At 34.3% G+C, this 18,617-nt stretch overlaps 1 pseudogene; it reads right to left on the bottom strand.

Moving 5' to 3' along the window:
- The window catches only part of LOC111090398, a 40,801-nt pseudogene extending 22,434 nt beyond the window's left edge, over nucleotides 1-18,367 (bottom strand).
- Between the last annotated feature and the right edge of the window lie 250 nt (nucleotides 18,368-18,617).

Genomic DNA, 18,617 nt, shown 5'->3' with positions numbered 1-18,617 from the left:
AGTTTTGCAAGTGGTTTTATTTTGGTACAAATGGCAGTTATGGTCATTTTTATCACCCTTACTAATGTCATTTTCCTGGAGATCACTGAGGATCATGAAAGATGGTACTATTTCTGTGATCAAATAGCATTACTTAAGTTTTTTCTCCCCCCCCCTTTTCCTTAGAAAAGATTTGATTTGAAGTAAAAATTTCATACATTTAATGTAGCTTCTTTTTCTCTGATAGGAAAGTGTTGTTTTCTTATTAGGGTTGTTTTTTTTTAAATAATATATATATATATATATTTTTTTTTAATTATATATATATTTTTTTCCCTACCATTTGCTTTTGTTTGTTCTTCCCTAAAGACCTATTCTTCTACATGACATGTTCAATGGCTCAGTGTTGATTTCGGGATAAAACCAACTTCCTTCATAAAACTTTTGAACAAAATATCTCTATTGCAGTCAGGCTCTATCATTTTTGTACTGGATACTTCTGCCTCTACAGTTTTGTTGGTGTATATGTGAGCCCATTATGACAGATTACATTTGCTACTCCTTATGGAGGTACTAAATCAAACGCCTACTGAAATTTCAGCCATTTCAAAATCATGTCCTAATTAAACTTGCTCAGTCAATGGCATTCACTGTGTTTTGAAATCATATGATATTTAATCAGTAGCTCTCATATGATGCATACATACCATGCAAGGAAAAAGAATCATGCTCTTGCTTAAACATGTTAAAAGATGCTCTTGATTAAGATGTCTTAATTAAAAAAAAAAAAACTTTTCCATTTGAAGGTAACCAGTTCGATGTCTATGTAGAAAAATCAAAAATAATTTTTTGATTTTACCTTTGAGTAAGATTCAACCAATTACCAACCTCTGAAAAGGGGAGCAGAAATTCCAAAGGATATGATCTATCCTTTGAGATAATATTAAAATAGCTGTGAAGATAGAGTAACTAGGCAGTGCTCATTTCGCATCAATTTTTTCGTGAGAGTTTTGTTTACTCAGTGTTGATTTTAATGGTTGGGAGTTATGAGTTAGAGGCAAAAGTCTTAAATGATGGGGAGATATTGGATTATAATCACTTGACTTTCTTTGATCTCCACAGGCAACAAGGATATGAAGATCGAATAGGCAGGACATTTCAACAGAACTTCAAAATAAATTCAATATTAAACTAAATGAGATAAAGATTTAAAAAACTAAGACAGGGGATCCCTGGGTGGCTCAGCGGTTTGGCGCCTGCATTTGGCCCAGGGTGCGATCCTAGAGTCCCGGGATCAAGTGCCACATTGGGCTCCCTGCATTGAGCCTGCTTTCTCCCTCTACCTGTCTCTCTCTCTCTCTCTCTCTCACTGTGTCTCTCATGAATAAATAAATAAAATCTTTTAAAAAAATTGGGACATAGTGGGAGTTAACTCAGTCACCTCACTCTTAATCTTTGTGTGTCTGGCTTATTTCACTTAGAACAATGTCCTCAAGATTCATACATGTGTCACAAATGGTAGGATTTTCTTGTTCACCTAATTGTGAGATTTTTCAGTCATTATTTTTTCAAATGCTTTTTTTGCTCCATTTACCTCTCTTCTGCAGGGCCTCCATTTACAAATATATTTAGCATTTTGATATCCCACAGGACTTTACATTTATATATATATAAAAATTTCTTTAACAATTCTTAAGATTAGAAAGTTTTTTTGATCAAATTTATTGACTACCATCTCTATTCTGCTTGTAAGCACATTCAGTTAATTTTTAATTTCAGATATTGTATTTTTTGGTTCTTGAATTTGTATTTAATTATTTTTTATTAGATTCTAGTTCTTTGAATTATTTTTTATTAGATTCTAGTTCTTTGTGAGATTTATCTCTTTACTTACTATGAGCATGTTACCCTGTTACTATATTCGGAGTGTTTCTAATAGCTATTTAAAGTCTAAAGTCTTTTTTGTTGTTGTTAATTCCAACATCTGGGTCATCTCAGAGTTGGCCTCTGTTAAGTATATTTTGTCTTGAAAATATGTTGCCTTCTCCTGTTTTATTTATGTCAAGAGTATTTTTATTTTTGTGTCTGGCACTCTGTGAGTATAGTATAATGGAAACTCAGAATTAGTGCGCAATAATTTTTGTTTTAGTGTGCAATAATTTTAGTGGACTCGAATTTGCAGTCTTTGTCTTTTGGAACACAATTCAAGTCTCATTTTTTACCCTTTAGCATAGCTGTTCACTACCTGCCGTACACATGCAAGGTCAGGGCTGTCAGAAACTTAGGGAAAATGTATATACAGACTTTAGGACTCTCTTTACTATTTATTCCATTTCTGTGACTCTCTCTGTCAGAAACTTAGGGAAAATGTATACACAGACTTTAGGACTCTCTTTACTATTTATTCCATTTCTGTGACTCTCTCTTTACTTTCCAACAGCTGTGGTTACCTTTATCCTTGACTTCTGGTTCATCAGATCAGAAACAACCTGTTTTTGATGCTGTATGTGGCATCCCAACTGCAGCTGGGCTCAGATTAGAATCTAAAAATATAGAAAACTCAAACCTTTCTGGTCTCTTCTAAATTGTGACTGTTTTCCAGAGTCTCTCTGCTTTTGTTTACTCTTCAGAGACTTCAAGAAGGGGTGTGTGTGTATGTGTGTGTGTGTGTGTGTGTGTGTGTGCGTGTTTCTCAGGACTTAGAGTTGTTGTCTACAAGATAGTCAATCTGTTAGTACTTTACTCAACCATAGTGGGAACAAAACTTTGATTAGCATATTACAAATATGGCAAATTTTTGTACTGGCAAAGGAAGATCAATATCTTACATGTATGTGGTTGCAAAAATTCTACATTTATGTATTTATTCTCATAAATACTTAAATAAATCCATATCATTTATAAATAGTATTTTTTTCAAGTATTTAAGGAAAATCTGTAGTTTAGAAATGTACGAATATAATTATTTATTTAACTTATAAGTGGGACAATTTAATAAACATCTCACTATATAGCCCCCAAATATTTCATTAAATCACAATCCTTAATGAGAGATCAGAAAAATGCATAATATGATTTTAATGATAAAATGTTAGAATCATTATTATTTAATTCAGGAACATGAAGATTATACATACCTTCTTACTGACTCAGTTAGACAAGACAAAATTTATAATATCTACCTATTAAAAAAAGAGGAGGCACAACTTTCAAAACCCTCCAAATAAATTAAATAAGAAAGTATTAGGAAAAAATATAATTTGATAATTTAGCCAATTATTGAATGAATCTGCAGAGTAATGATTTTTAATATTACAATAATAACCAATGAGAAAATATAATAAAATAATTAATAGTAATATAAGAAATAGAAACCTTCTTCCCAAGAAATTAGAGTACTTATTAAAGCTCTGCAAAACTGGGGATTCCCTGGGTGGCTCAGTGGTTTGGCGCCTGCCTTTGGCCCAGGGAGTGATCCTGGAGTCCCGGGATCGAGTCCCACGTTGGGCTCCCGGCATGGAGCCTGCTTCTCCTTCCTCCTGTGTCTCTACCTCTCTCTCTCTCCTTCTCACTGTGTCTATCATAAATAAATAAATAGATCTTTAAAAATAAATAAATAAAGCTCTGCAAAACTTTACTAGGGGTCATTTAAACTAATTTAAGGAAGGTAAAAATTATAAACATATTATCCATAAAGAAATCTATAAATTTAATAATATCTCAGTTCAATATTATTTCAGGAAATGTTTATTAACTTGTAAGATAATTTTAATGTTTACCTAGAAATATAAATATGATAGAAGATAATTGAATTTAAATTTAAATTAAAAAATAAAAAATAAAAATATGTTAGAAGAGCCTGGGAAATTCTGGAAAGGGGAATAGTGAGAGAAAAACTGTCTTGTCAAGTTAAAATACAGTATTTAAAACAATTGAGTATTTAAGAGGGAATATGCTAAATGATAACTAGAAGAAATGATCAGTTATCAAAATAGACCTAAATACATATGCTCATTTAATTTAATACTTAGTAAAGTTGACTTTTTAACACACTGGGGAAATGAATTTATTTTCTAAAAGTTAATGAAACAAATGGCTTGCTTGTTTTGAGGGGGCTGCAGAGAGGAAACAGGTAGATTTATAGTTCACTAATTATTCTGAAAAAAATCCAAATAGATAAGATATTTAATTATATTTTTAGTTGACTTTTACCCGTGTTACATAGATTTGTAGGAATTCTGGAAAGATGTCACTGACTTGAAGAGAATGAGGTATGGGGACTACAAATGCTACCCATCATTTATCCCACAAACTAGGAAGCCTGAGAATATCTCCATATTTTAAATTATATTCCAGGAATTGGAGGATTTGTTGGTCAACATGAATAAGATTCTGGTCACCTATTGCTGGAAAGGTACCAGCATGGGTAAAAAAATGTTACTGAAGGCTACAAGAAATCTCAAATATTGGGGGGGAGAAAGTGATAGTAGGGACACAGTGCTTAAGATTCAAACTAAAGACTCAATTCTCAGAAGACCTCATTTACACTTTAAGACCATAGGACTTAGGTTTCTTATAATTCATTGAGATTTACTGGGTCAAAATAGAATTTTTTGTTATGGTATTTTTTCATAGCAAGAGATTGCATTTGCATTTGGAAAAACAAAATCCATTCACTCTTCTTTTTTCCATGTTCTTTTTTTTTAAAGATTTATTTATTCATTTTGATAAGAGAGAAAGAAAACTTTCAGAGGGAGAGAATCTCAAGCAGACTCCCTGCTAAGCATGGAGCTGCACACAGGGCTCTATCCCACGACCCTAAGATCACAAGAGCCAAACCCAAGAGTTGGACACCCAACCAACTGAGCTACCCAGGTGCCCCTCCCACATTCATTTTTAATTCATCTCACAACCTCCAAAGTTGAATTGACCTCCTTCCTTTTTCATATTAATGCACATAGCATTTATGTTTTCCAATGTCACTGTCCCTTACCTCAACATATTTTTCCTTTTGTTCTTTGCCTTTGTCTTTTTTTCTTTTAGTCTTAGAAGAGTGAGTTCACACTTTAGTGATCTTGACCAGCTCTTGCCATTTTCTTTCCATGAGCTTTGTCCTTAAGTCCCTATTATCTGATTTTCCTCCCCAGCAATTTTCTCCTCACAAGACCTAACTATTAAAGCCAAAAATATGTTGAAAAACAATGCCTCAACCCTTCTACTAAGGCTTCTGGTCAAATTCCTCACAGATATTTACAGTTCATGAATCATCTTATCCTTCTTAACCAACCTGACTCCCTCTACAACTCTCCCATCAGTGATAATAGCACCCAACCAATTAAACCTTTCAAATGTTAGTGTTCTTGTCTGAAATATTCTGCCAAATTTCATATTTACAAGAGGGAAATGAGATTTTTCAAGGAAAAGAAATGGCCAAAAAAAGAACTAAGCATGAGTTTAGGAAGGCAAATAAGGAAATACTTGCTTGTTGAATCCTGACCCCTATGTCAGCTTTACTGCCTTGCATGCACATAGCGATCTTGCCAGTGTTTTAAAGGCTATGGCCTTTCAATCAAGATGACTTTCATGCAAAATTTTGCATTCTTGTAGCGTGTGTTAAAAAAGCTTTTTTAATCTTTCAAAATATTTAAAGTAAGTCGTAACAAATATTGATAAAAATGTCAAATTATACATGTCCAGCATCACAACTTTTGGAGATTTTAATACTTCTTGGTTCCCATGGCAAAGTGGGCAAAGTGAGTGACCAATTTACAAGTAACATACCAAAGGTGAAATCTACAAAATTTATAAAATTATAGACTGGGCCAAAGCTCAGTGAAGACATGAGACAGATCAACATTGACTTTTTCACGTTGTATAATGAATGAACTCTTCCAGTCAATTTCAGAATAACTAATTAACTCTTGTTAATATAGTCATAATGAACTGAATATGAAGTGAAATGTCCCGAAAAACCCAATGTATATGACCAACTTATGGATAGACCTCATGGGCTTCCTTACAAAAAAGACATTACCAACTTTCCAGGCTTGAATCAATTAGAGAAATAAAGAATCTCACTACACTGTGATTTTGGGCAAAGAGACAAGCAAAATCTAGGCAGGAACCCAGTACTATCGCCGCAGAAAAGAGAGATCAGGTGTAATGAAAGCTCTTATGTGCCATTAAGATTCCTTCTTTGAGACAAGTTTTCATTCATTCTCCCTATATACTAAAATGTAATTCCTGTTGATGGCTTATAGTTGAGTTCCTCCCCAGGCATGCCTCAGGATAAAGGGATGTGCCTTGTCAAACATGCCTCTTCCCAGGTAACCTACATCTAATCACTTCTGATGAGGGACACAAAGACCTAGCCTCTTGCCTCACATTGGGAGAACTCTGAAAGGCCAGTAAGCCCCAGGGTTCACTGTGGAATGGGCTGAGGCTTTTGCTACTACATCATAGTTGAATTTTCCCCTGAAACTAATCTTACTTTCTTCACTTCCTTGTTGTCGCCAAGTATACTGTTATGGACTGAATGTTTGTGTCCCATCAAAATTTGTATATTGATCCTAACCCCCAATAAGATGGTATTAGAAGGTTTAGGACCTTTGAGAGGTGATATTAGCTCACAAGGGTGGAACCTTCAATGAATGGGATTAGTGCCCTTATAAAAGAAACCTCAGAGAACAATCTGGCCCTTTCACCCCATGAGATCACAGGGAAAGAATGACTATGAAGAAGTGGACTCTTTCCAGAAACGGTATCTACTGGCATTGTGATCTCAGACTTCCCAGCCTGCCTATTGTTCATAAGCCACTCAGTCTATGGCATGCCTGAACTAAGACAAACACTCCCCGATAAACTTCCTACATCATAATCATTCCCACAGTTTGTTTCCTGGGGAATTCAAGCTAAGATATCTGGGTAGAGTTCCAGTACTATGGCGGATAAGGAGAATGTTCGAGATCACCTAATCAGTCTCCTTTTGCAGAATCCAGGTTGAAGTCCAATCCATGGACAAGGGTTGCTACTTAAGAATCTGGAACTCATCTCCAGAGCACCCATCTCAGAAGGGCTGGAAAAGGGTTGTATGAAAAGAATCAATAAGAAAAAGGAGAGCCAGTCAACAATCTTGTTTGCTTCGTGGAGGAATATGTGTCTTGGAGTTAAAAAAAAAACAAAAACAGGAAAACAAAACAAAACAAAAAAATAGAAATGAGCTCTAAATGTGAGCTTGCCTATTGCTAACTATGGGATCAAAAGTGATTGCTGGTATTTTCCTCTGCAATACAGGGATACAGAAGCTGATTTTGAGGACTATATGAGGTCGTATTTGTGAAGTGCTTAACTGTGACAGAAAATAAATAAGGAGCACCTCCTTATATGTTTACAACTATTACCTCATTTCATTCTCCACATAATATGTAAGGTTGCATTTTTTTTTGTCTGCAATGGTGAGTAATTAAGTAGCATAAGAATGATGGAAAGAAAAAAAAACAAAAGTATGCAGTAGGTCACAGTTTGGGAGGAAGAAGAGATCAAATGGCCCAGAAGGTCAAACAGCTCTTGGGGACAGAGGAGAACTCAGAACAGAGGTCTCTTGGGGCTTTTACCCTATCCATTCTCTAGTATTCAATAAATACTTGATTCTCTTAAAAATTCATCAAATGAGGCAAAAAGGAAAAACTCATGGGCAAAAGTTTAAAAGGAAATGGTTTAACAGAATAAAATAAATAAATAAAACCCTGTAAAAAAATAATTTGTATAATTAGGGATGAGGAGCTTCTAGAACTATGTTTTTATAAGCTCTCTACCTCCATAATTCCATACCGAGAAGAAACCTGTTAGTCACCATACCCATACTTTGAAAAGAAAATGTGATACTGTGTGGGAAGTGTTGTTTTTTTCTCATGGGATACTCTTTGTAGGAGTGATCATTAACAGAAGGAGACATAGAGGCTCTTATCAATTTTTATTTGCACAGTAATTGAGGGGGGAATTCAGTTTTTTTCAGTTTTTTATGAAAGATGCCCTACTTCAATTAATTGACAGTCCATTTCATGGTTGTTCTATATTAATGGATTAAGAGATAATCTGTTCTCTTCTTTGAATTATAGCCTTGATGGCTACTTAGTCTGGGAAACAAAAAACTTTTCACATTTTTACCCTAATAACATTAAAAACAACTGGGACATGCTGGAAGTTAATTCAGTCACCTCATTCTTCCAATCTTGTGTTCCTCTAGCAAATTACCTTTGGTTTTATCATTGGAGGAGGAGGAGCATAATAATAGAAGGTGACTTCAGTAATGTCACTGGCTGGTCATCCAGACTGTGCCTTCTGGCAGCCCCTTTGTGATATGACATCAGTTCTCCACCTAGCCTTCAGTTTCATAGGCTTTCTAGCACTCTAAGATAATCTAAGACAGGAAGATGGATTTACATTCACCAAAATATCAAGAGAACAAAATGTACATGTATTGGTTTCCACTGAAAAAAAAAATAGAATGGAATGTCCAAAATGAGCCTTATCTTTTTATTCATTTTCTAAAAGCTGCATCTGATAAGAATTAGAAAATTCTTTTAAATTAAAGTGAGGCAGTGAAGTGGGATACTTTCTATGGATTTTGACATCAGATTTTGTGGACATCTCCACCAGTATATATGCTAAGCAAATCACAAGCTAATGACGATTGTCCAGAGGACCTCCACTGTGAGACATTGAGGAATAAACTGCCAGCTTCTTCTTCTGGCTCTGGCATTTCTGTTTCTAATCAACCATCTACCTTCAGTGGCTATCTTTTTCCTTTTAATTTATTAATAGCTTTGTCTTAGTCACAATTTAAACTTGCTAATGTAGTCAATTCTGATGGAAACTACACCCTCATCTCTTGATTAGGACCGCCTATTTCTGAGAAATAATTACTTAGGTGGGTGTTTTTCCATATGGCTGAATTCATCTATTTACATATTGATTTTCTATGATCTATTCACAAAACTTTAACAAACTTATTAAGTTCTGAAGAAAAACTGGTGCTTGTGATCTTGGACTTCCCAACCTGTCATTGTTCATAAGCCACCCAGTCTATGGCTTAGTATTACTCTTTAGAATGTTACTGAAAAGTAAATCCTTTTATCTATTACTCTCTTGTGGCTTATAGTCTATATTACCTTGTAGTAATTTTAAAATCATTTATATAGTCAGTATTTTAAATATATCATCTTTTAACATGGTCCAAAAATCAAAATATGAAGAGAAAATTCTCTTGCTCATCTTTTTTCTTCACTTCTCCTTTCCTACTATTTCCATTCTACAAACACCAGTTAATCTCTCCTGTATCTTTCCATAGTTGATGTATACAAACAAATGTAAATATATATTTGCTTAGCTTCCCTTACTACACAAATGCTAGATTACTATATTCAGTGCTCTGTCCTTCTTTAAAATTTAGCAAGATACTTTGGAAAGCTTTTCAAATCCATACATAGAGAACTGCTCATATTTTTTTCTAGCCATATAGTATTCTAGTGTATTAATGTATCATAATTTGTTCAATCAGTTCTTTATTAATTAATATTTAGTTTTTTCTGCTTTTTATATTTTAACAGCAACATGACAGTGAATAACCTGAACATATGTCATTTCCTCCTTGCATAACTGGTATTAGACTTGCTATGCCAAAGGACATGTACCAGTGTATTTTTAGAGATATTACCAAATTTCCCTCCATATGGTTTGTACCATTTTATACTCCCACCAGTAATTTATGAAAGTATGTTTCCAGAGCATCTTACCAACTTCTGATTTTTGCCAATTTGTTATATGAAAATGGCATCTCATTGGAATTTTAATCTACCTTTCTCTCTAAGATTAGCAGTAGAATTAAATTTATTTGCTGAACAGATACTTATTGAGTTTTTCCTAAGTGCCAGCCTTATTCTAAGTAGTGAGAATATAGAAGTGTACTGCATAGAAAAAAGTAATATAGGTGTGTGGTTATACATATATTCATATATATAATTTTTAAAATATTTTTCTTTTATTAGAGATAGAGAGAGAGAGAGTGAAGGAGAGAGAGAAAGTGAGAATCCCAAGCAGCTCCATGCCCCAATGTGGAGCCCGATGCCGGGCTCAATATCACAACCTCGTGATCATGACCTGAGCCTAAATCAAGAGTCAGGCACTTAACCTACTGAGCTACCCAGGTGCCCCTATATAATTATATAGTATATGGGATGCTGAGAATTATGAAGAAATAAAAATAGAATAAGGTAAAGGGAGAATGAGAATCAATATAAGATATCGTTGATAGAATTGCATCTGGGCAAAAACTGGAAGAAAAGGAGTGGTCTAACCAGATATCTGGGGAAAATGAGTTCCAGGTAGAAGGAAAAGCCAGAGCAAAGTTCTCAAGAAGAGAGGCTATCTCGCATTGTGGAGGAATACCAAGGAATTCAGTGTGACTGGAGCAGAAATGGAAAGGGGAAAGTGGTTGAAGTTGTCAGATAGTGTAAAGCCACAATGCATAGGGCTTTACAGACAAGTTAAAGGATTTTGGTTTTCATTCTGGAAGGGATGGAAAGCCATTAAGGAATTTGAGGGAAAAGGCGACATGAATTTGATTTGACACATATTTTAAAAGGATTCCTCTAGTTGCTATTAAAACTGAGCAAGGATGGAAACAGAAGGGCCAGTTAGAGGACTAATGCTGCAATCCTATAGACATGATGGCAGCTTGGCCCAGGATGGTAGTGGTAGACCTGGGCTCTGTTAGCTTCTGGGTAAATTTTGAAGATACATGGAACAAGACTTCCTGAAGTTTTGGATAGGTGATGTAAGGAAAATAAAGGAGTCATTTGCTCCTCCAACTTTCCTGGCCTGAGCAACTGGAAGGATGGAATTGCCATTATCTGAATTAATTTTTAGATCTATTTGTATTGCCTTTTCTTTTTTTTTTTTTTCTGAATTGTCTATTCATATTCTTTGCTTATTTTTCTGTTTGAGTCTGATCTTTTTCTTAAAGCTTTTGAGATTACCTAACTATTGAAAATTACCCCTTCATAGGTAGTATGAATTCAAAATGCACCAACTTATATTTTTCTTTGCTTATGTTATTTTTTATATATTTTGCTTTTCTTTATTTTAAGGCATGCAGATGTCCTTTTTAAAATTACTTAAATGTATCCATTTTAATGGATCCTGAATTTTTAGTAAAAATGAGAAATATTATCTTGCTCCAAGGTTCGGAATAATGCATTATTTTATGGTCTTGTTTTATGGTTTTATTTTTTTACATTTGCATCTTTAATCCATTAGAAATTTATTCTGGTAAAGGATGGAAAGTATGAATCCGACTATGTCTAGATTACTGTCCAATGGTTCTATGACCATTTATTGAACCAACTGTCTTTTCTTCACTGATTATATATGCTGCCTTTCATAGGTCAGATTACTAAATGCACTTAGATCTAATTCTGGCATTTCTATTTTATTCCTTTGGTTTTCACACCTGTTCATTAGACGTGGCCATAAAGTCTTATTTATTTAGACTTTATAATTATTTTAATAAATGGTATGACTAAGTTCATTTCTCTGATCTTCATTTCCATAGTTTCCTGGCTATTTCTACTATTTTTCCACTGAACTTGAGAAGCACCTCGATTATTTGCAAAAAAGAAAAGCAAGTGCGGTTCTCTTATTTAAATCATGTTAGAACTATAAATTAACTGAGAGGAAATTGGCATCTTTATATTTTAAGACTTTCTATCAGAACATAATCTGTATTTGCATTTGTTTCTGCTTTCCTTTTTTTTTTATGGGGGTATGTTAAACATTTCTCCATATGGGTCTTGTGCTTTTCTTGTTAAGCATATTACCATTTTTTTAAATCAGTCTGCTGCTATTATAAATGAGAACATTTTTCTTTTACCATACATCATCAAAGTGGCTTCTGTTTTATATGTTGAAAAGCATTGATTATATTGATTTTATACCCTATGTATTGCATTTTCATGCTGTTTGTTTGGTTTTTCAATGGGTTTAAGGTAAGCTTCAGTATTAGATAATTTTAGGTGCAACGAGTGATAGTTTAATGTCTTCCTTCCTAATTTCTGCCTAATTTATTAGCTAATATTTTCAGTAAAATAAAAAAATATATAGTTGTGAGAGTAAGCAGACTCTGTGATCTCACCTTCATGTTCTTATGTTATAGAAACCTATAAATTAGATGTGGCATCATGCACTTCTATAGCATTGAAGAATATTCTCTCAGAAAGTTCATCACGATAATGATTATCTGTTCACTCTGTTTTCTTCCTTCTATACAGTGATTTTTTTTAAGATTTTTTTTAAAGATTTATTTATTTATTTATTCATGATAGACACACAGAGAGAAAGAGACACAAGCAGAGGGAGAAGCAGGCTACATGAAGAGAGCCCGATGTGGGACTAGATCCCAGGTCTCCAGGATGGTCCCCTCGGCCAAAGGCAGGCGCCAAACCACTACACCACCCAGGGATCCCAGTGATTTTTTTTAAAACTATGTTTTGTCTACATTTTATTATTATATCCCCAGGCACATAGTACCCTATAAATATATGTTAAATAAATTATTAGCAGCTTAACAAAAATTATATCTCTTTGCCTAAAGAACTTATGTAATAATATTTAAACATCTTTTTGTCTGTAGTGTAAGTGCTTCTTACTTGGAGACAATGTGCTACAGTAGACAGAGCAAAGAGCTCAGAGCCCAGCACATCTCACTACTTCCCCCTCTGGCTCTGTGATTTGGGGGGAAGTCTTAATCTTTCCAATACTCAGATGCAAATGATGTATCATCAAAGAGTTCCTCTGAAGAAGAAACGAAGATATTGCATGAGAAATAATGATCAAATTCTTTTTAAGAGTTATTTATTTATTTGAGAGGAGACATAGAGGGAGAGAGAGAGAGTCTTAAGCAGTCTCTGCTGAGCAGAAAGCCCCATGTGGGGTTCAATCTTATGACCTTCAGATCATGACCTGAGCTGAAACCAAGAGTCGGGGACTTAACCATATGCACCACCCGGATGCCCCACTCTGATCAAATTCTGATACCTCACATTTTCTTCAAATATGGTTTTTTGGGGGCTCCTGGGTGGCTCAGTAGTTGAGTGTCTGCCTTCAGCTCAGGTTGTGATCCTGGGGTCCTGGGATCCAGTCCTGCATCAGGCTCCCTAGAGGGAGCCTGCTTCTCCCTCTGCCTATGTCTCTGCCTCTCTTTGTGTGTCTCTCATGAATAAATAAATAAAATCTTTAAAAAATACATGATTTCTTCAGGGGAATATTGATTATATGTTATGATACTTTTGTTTCCCCACAGATATTAATGCTTGCATTTTGTCAGGGTTGAAGTAAACTCACCCCCTGTATCTTGCCCTTTTTTGTGGGAATAGCTTTCCTTCCTCCTCTTCTGGGTATGCAGTTTGGTTCTCTAATGAATCACTTCGTAGCTATCTGACTCAAACTTCTGTATACTCTCTATGCCTTATATTTATTGAGGGCAGTGTTAATAATAAATCTCCCCTCAAAAGGAAGAGACCTATTTCACTGTGATTCCTGAACACTGCCCTTTGGAGTTCAAGAAGAAACCCTAGGACAAAGAAGCCACCCCCCTATTTCCCCCCATTTGTTGGGGGAAAAGATGGATGGTTAATATGAAGCAAACAGTGGCTTGACTTGCAGGCAATACTGTCAAGTGACTGGATACTTCCATTTTCTGAGGCAATTCTTTTTCATTTAAATAAGAACTAAAACAGAATAAGGAAAAGCCATGATATGAAATCATATTACAGCTGGAAGATGACATCTCATCTTGCATGACACTTCCTCACCCGGTTTCTCATCCAGCTCTGATCCACAGGTTAACAGACATGATAATTAATTCTTCATAGGAGGCATATCTACCTATTGCTACTGATTGCTCTCTGAAAATTGGAAATAGCAGCCCCACTACCATCCTTCAAAGACTGAACAGAAAGCTGAATTGATTTAAAAGAGGCCTGACTACATGAAAGTCAGAGAAATATAACATGGTCATCCTTCCTCTCAGCAAATTGCTGATTGCTCAGTAAAACTTGCAGGGGATGGGAGGTGATGCTTTCAGGCTACAGTAATTAGGGTAGAATGGTTTGGAGAAACTACTGGAAAGCTATGATGAAAGGCCAGGAGCATTGTGGCTTTATTAGGAAAATGCCAAACAGTGCTAACAGTGTCTGCAAAATTGGATTACCATTTTTATTCTGGGCCCCAGAGGGAGAAAATAGCCAATTAAAGCATTCAGTACTAGGAGTACCATGCTGAGCATTTAGTTAAAAGATATGCTCAGAGATTATTTTGTCATTCAGAACATTTTCCTTTAATCAGCCCTATGTCCTAATAACCATAGGGTAGGGAGGAAGGGGAGAGGGCACAACTTTTTCTTCTGGAAAAGGAGCCCACCCATATTTTGATTCAGAGTCCAGAATTTATATTTTAGTATTTTTATGTTTCTTATTCATTTCCAGTATATTTTATATGGAAATAAATCAGCAGGGAGTAAATGAAGAAAACAAATAAAAGAAGGTGTATAGGATGGAAAGGAGGAGAAATGGAGGGAAGGAGGGAAAGAGAGAGGAAGGAAGGAATGTTTCAAGTAGATGTTGTTCAGGAAATACATGCAGTGATGTTTTATCACCATTCCTTTTAACCAAAGCTAAGTGGATTTTTCTTTGAGTGTCTCCTGTATAATCATTTGCAGAAATGTCAAAATATAAGCTGTCATTATGTGACCTTTAGGGACACTTAGGAAGAACTTAACACAGTTTTCTTTCTGCATACTTTTTTCTGTTTTCCTGTGTCCTACATTAGGCAGGCTGAATTACAAGAGAAGAGATAATAAAGGAAATTAAAAGAGTGGTTTCTGTCCCTAGCAGGCAAATGACCTTCCTGTTTTTCTGTGCTTTTTTTTTTTTTTTCATGAGAAAATTGCATTGATAATATTAACCCACGTATGTTTGTCAGGGTGGCTCCATTGGCCCTCTGTCCCCTGGTCCTTCCCGAGGCACACTCACCATGCCTAAACTCCACGGGAGGGTTTTGATTTTATTTTTCTTTGCCCCACCCTCTGTCATCCAAGTTACCTAGTTCTACTCCTACCTTATGTTGTACATGCAAGTAATTTATGTGATCAAAGTCAGCCCCATATACATTGTATTAATTCCTCAAATAATGATGTATCCTACAAATTCATATACTAGGGTCATGAAGTAAATTAGTATGAAGTACACTGTTGCAGGTGAATTAATTACTCTTTCTCAGGTCTTCTGCTTCCATTATCAGACTGAAATAACAGCTCCTGGATTTATCCAAGTTTCTTGGAAAAAATCCACTCTCAATACTGTCTGCGGTAACTTAAAAAATAATTGCTATTCTTTTAGCCAAAAGCATTTTGCTTAATAATATTTTGTTTAAAGCATTTTGACTTGTGTTGAGAGAAATTTAAGGACTCTCACAAACAAAAATCAAAGTGATTAAAACAGCATAGAAATAAGTGATGTCTTGGAATGTGCTGAGAACCCAACATACAGGTCAACAGCAAACAGGTTATATGAGCTGTGAGCTCCCAAAATATTTTAGGCTCCAGAAATGTCAGCCTTTTCTATTTCTCCTTCTCCTCATTGCCATTAGCCTCTTGGTTTTGCACTTTTCCTTTCCTTTCCCTCACTTGCCCATGATAGGAAGTATGTTTATGGCAACCAAAAACATTTACAAAACACTTATTGTTTCCCAATTATTCACTTTATACTTTTCATTTCTAACAAAATTTACATTTTCATTAGAAAATTCCTTAGTTCATATTCCTAATATGTAATTTTCTTGAAGCTATGAAAGTTCTAAGTGATATGGCACAAAATTAAATAGGATCTTAGAAATGAAAGACATTAGTCCAATCTTCAGCTGATAGTCCAATCTCAGTCCCTTTTTGTATGGTCTGAAAGATAGCCCCTCATCCTCTGTTGGCAACATTCCTCACATGACCACCTACTCAGTTCATCAGTTTTCATATTAATAGCTTTCTACATCATTAAACTAAATGTTGCTTCTCTCTAGTTCTTATTCATTGGTCTGTTTTTGTTACACATGACATTATTTCATATGTTATTATTATTTCATACATATTCATTATTTCAAATATTTGAAGATAACTACTATTATTAATCTTCTAAGATTTCTGTTCTTCAGGCAAAAAAAGACTCCAGATGTTCCTTTGTTCATACATATGCCATTATGTCCATTCTTCTCCATTGTACAGTGTTAATTCTAAAAATATGATTATGACAAGTCAACATAAACTCCTAACGTTGTGTCACTGCTAAGTATAGTTGAACTCTTGTTTCTCATTTTCTGTACTCTAAAACTCTAAATTCTGCCCAAACTGGGTAATAAAATTAGCAGACAAAATTACATATGATATAGGTTTATGTTACAATTGTTTTCAATTAAAGTACAGAATATGATATACATTTTATAAATTCACAGTTATAAAAAATATTTTCAGTTAAATGATAAATATTTTCCTTTTGGCATTACATTATCTGATAAATAATGCATCTTCCCATTGAAAAAGAGTTTCTTGGTTGCAAAAATATTCTCCCCATAAAAATTTTGGCTCTTAACTTGAATAAAAAGAAAAGGTTAACTTCTTCTCACAAATTTAGAGACATGACTTACTAATATGATAAATATCTAAATGTAAATATTCTATGAAATATTAGCAGAATGTATAGGAAAATACATTTATTATTTAGGATAGGGAAAGGTAGACCACTTAGTGGTAAAGCAAAAGGCCCTTAGGAAGGAATGAATAATTATAGCTACATCATATTTTTAAAACTTATGTAGCACAAAAGACAATTAAATTTTAAAAGTGAAGAAGTACATAATATATAAATAGACATATATAATGGACTATATTCACTATATGAAAGGAAGGATTAGTATCAACAATATATAAAGAGCTCCCACAAATCAATAAGAAAAAAAGGAAAATGAACAAGAATTCACAAAGAAATAAGTATTACCAATAAACATATTATAAATCAATTAATATATCTGATAATTAAGATAATGCAAATTAATGCAGTTATTGGATATCATGTTAAACTTCTCAGTATAAGGAAAAAGAGAAGTTTGAAAGCAAGTGTGATCTAGACTATAGGGACACAATTTTTTGTGTGATTTGTGTAATATGAATCATAATAGTCATTTTTAGTGATTAAGTATTAAATTTTAAAATTGTGATAGCTCAATTTAAAATTGCCCTAGCAATTATCATAGAAAAACTCATTCACATATACTAAGAGACTATACATTATAATACTTTTGTGATGATAAAATAAGGGAGAGACAGAGAGAGAGAAAGACAGAAGATTTGGAATGAGCGATAGGCAAAGACAATCCACCATAAGTATAATTGCATGACTTGGAAAAGGAAAAGAAAGTAATGAAACCAAAATATTTAAAAGTATAATCAGTGAAAAGTTTGCATAAATAAAAGAGACCTGAATCTACATATTAAAACAGTCTGATTAAAACCCCAAATTAAGAAATATCCTATAACGAGCAGAATGTTTAATTCAGAATAAGTGATGCAGAAATGTCACACCAGAATCAAGTCAGTATGGATGTTACCATCACATTTATCCACATCTCTGATAAAGTAGGTATTTCAATCTGAGGAAGAATGTGTGGATATAATAATAGGTCAAGTATATAAACAAAACACACACACCACTACTTATCAAAGAATATTTACACATGCTAAAAAGAGATGAAGATGATTCAAGATGATCAGAGCTTCTTTCTGCTTCTACTTCTGTTCCCCTTGGAGATGTCTTGTCTCTATCTGGAAAGATATCAAATATATATGCAAGTGATCTGTTATTTATTTTTCTTTGATGTGCAATGCAGATGGTTTATACCTGAAGGCAGTTTAAGTTGCCTTATAAAAATTTGTTTTGAAGAGTGGTTGAATGTATCAAAAATGCCTGTAGGTGATTAAAACTCAATAGAAGATGTGTTCTTATATAATGTGTATACATACTTATTCATAGTAATGTGACTTCATCAATATTCTCGCCAGCATGTGTTTGTATAGTATATGTACATGTGTCTATGTGATTAAAAGATTCTACATATCATGTGTATTGCCTCTGTCATTCTTCATCCCATTCCCCAAATATGTATTTTATAGTTATTGGTTAACAAATTGTATATATTTAGGATGTACAACATAATGTTTACTCACCATGGTCTTGTATCTTAGATCTCTAGAATTTATTCGTCCTACAACTTTGTACCCTTTGACCAACATCTCCCCGTTTTCCCCACCTCCTTTCCCCTGTAAACCACCATTCTACAATCTGTTTCTATGAATTTGAATCTTAGATTTTTTTAAAGATCTATTTATTTTTGAGAAAGAGAGAGAGAAAGCCTAAGGAGGGGCAGAATGAGAGAGAGAGAATCCCAAGCAGACTCCCCACTGAACATGGAGCCAACTTAGATTTCATATATAAGGGAGATCATGCAGTATATTTCTTTCCATGACTGGCTTATTACATTTA

The sequence above is a fragment of the Canis lupus genome, chromosome 17 (assembly GCF_011100685.1).
Source record: "Canis lupus familiaris isolate Mischka breed German Shepherd chromosome 17, alternate assembly UU_Cfam_GSD_1.0, whole genome shotgun sequence".
NCBI classification, from domain to species: domain Eukaryota; kingdom Metazoa; phylum Chordata; class Mammalia; order Carnivora; family Canidae; genus Canis; species Canis lupus.
This window is presented reverse-complemented; position numbering and strand designations above follow the sequence as displayed.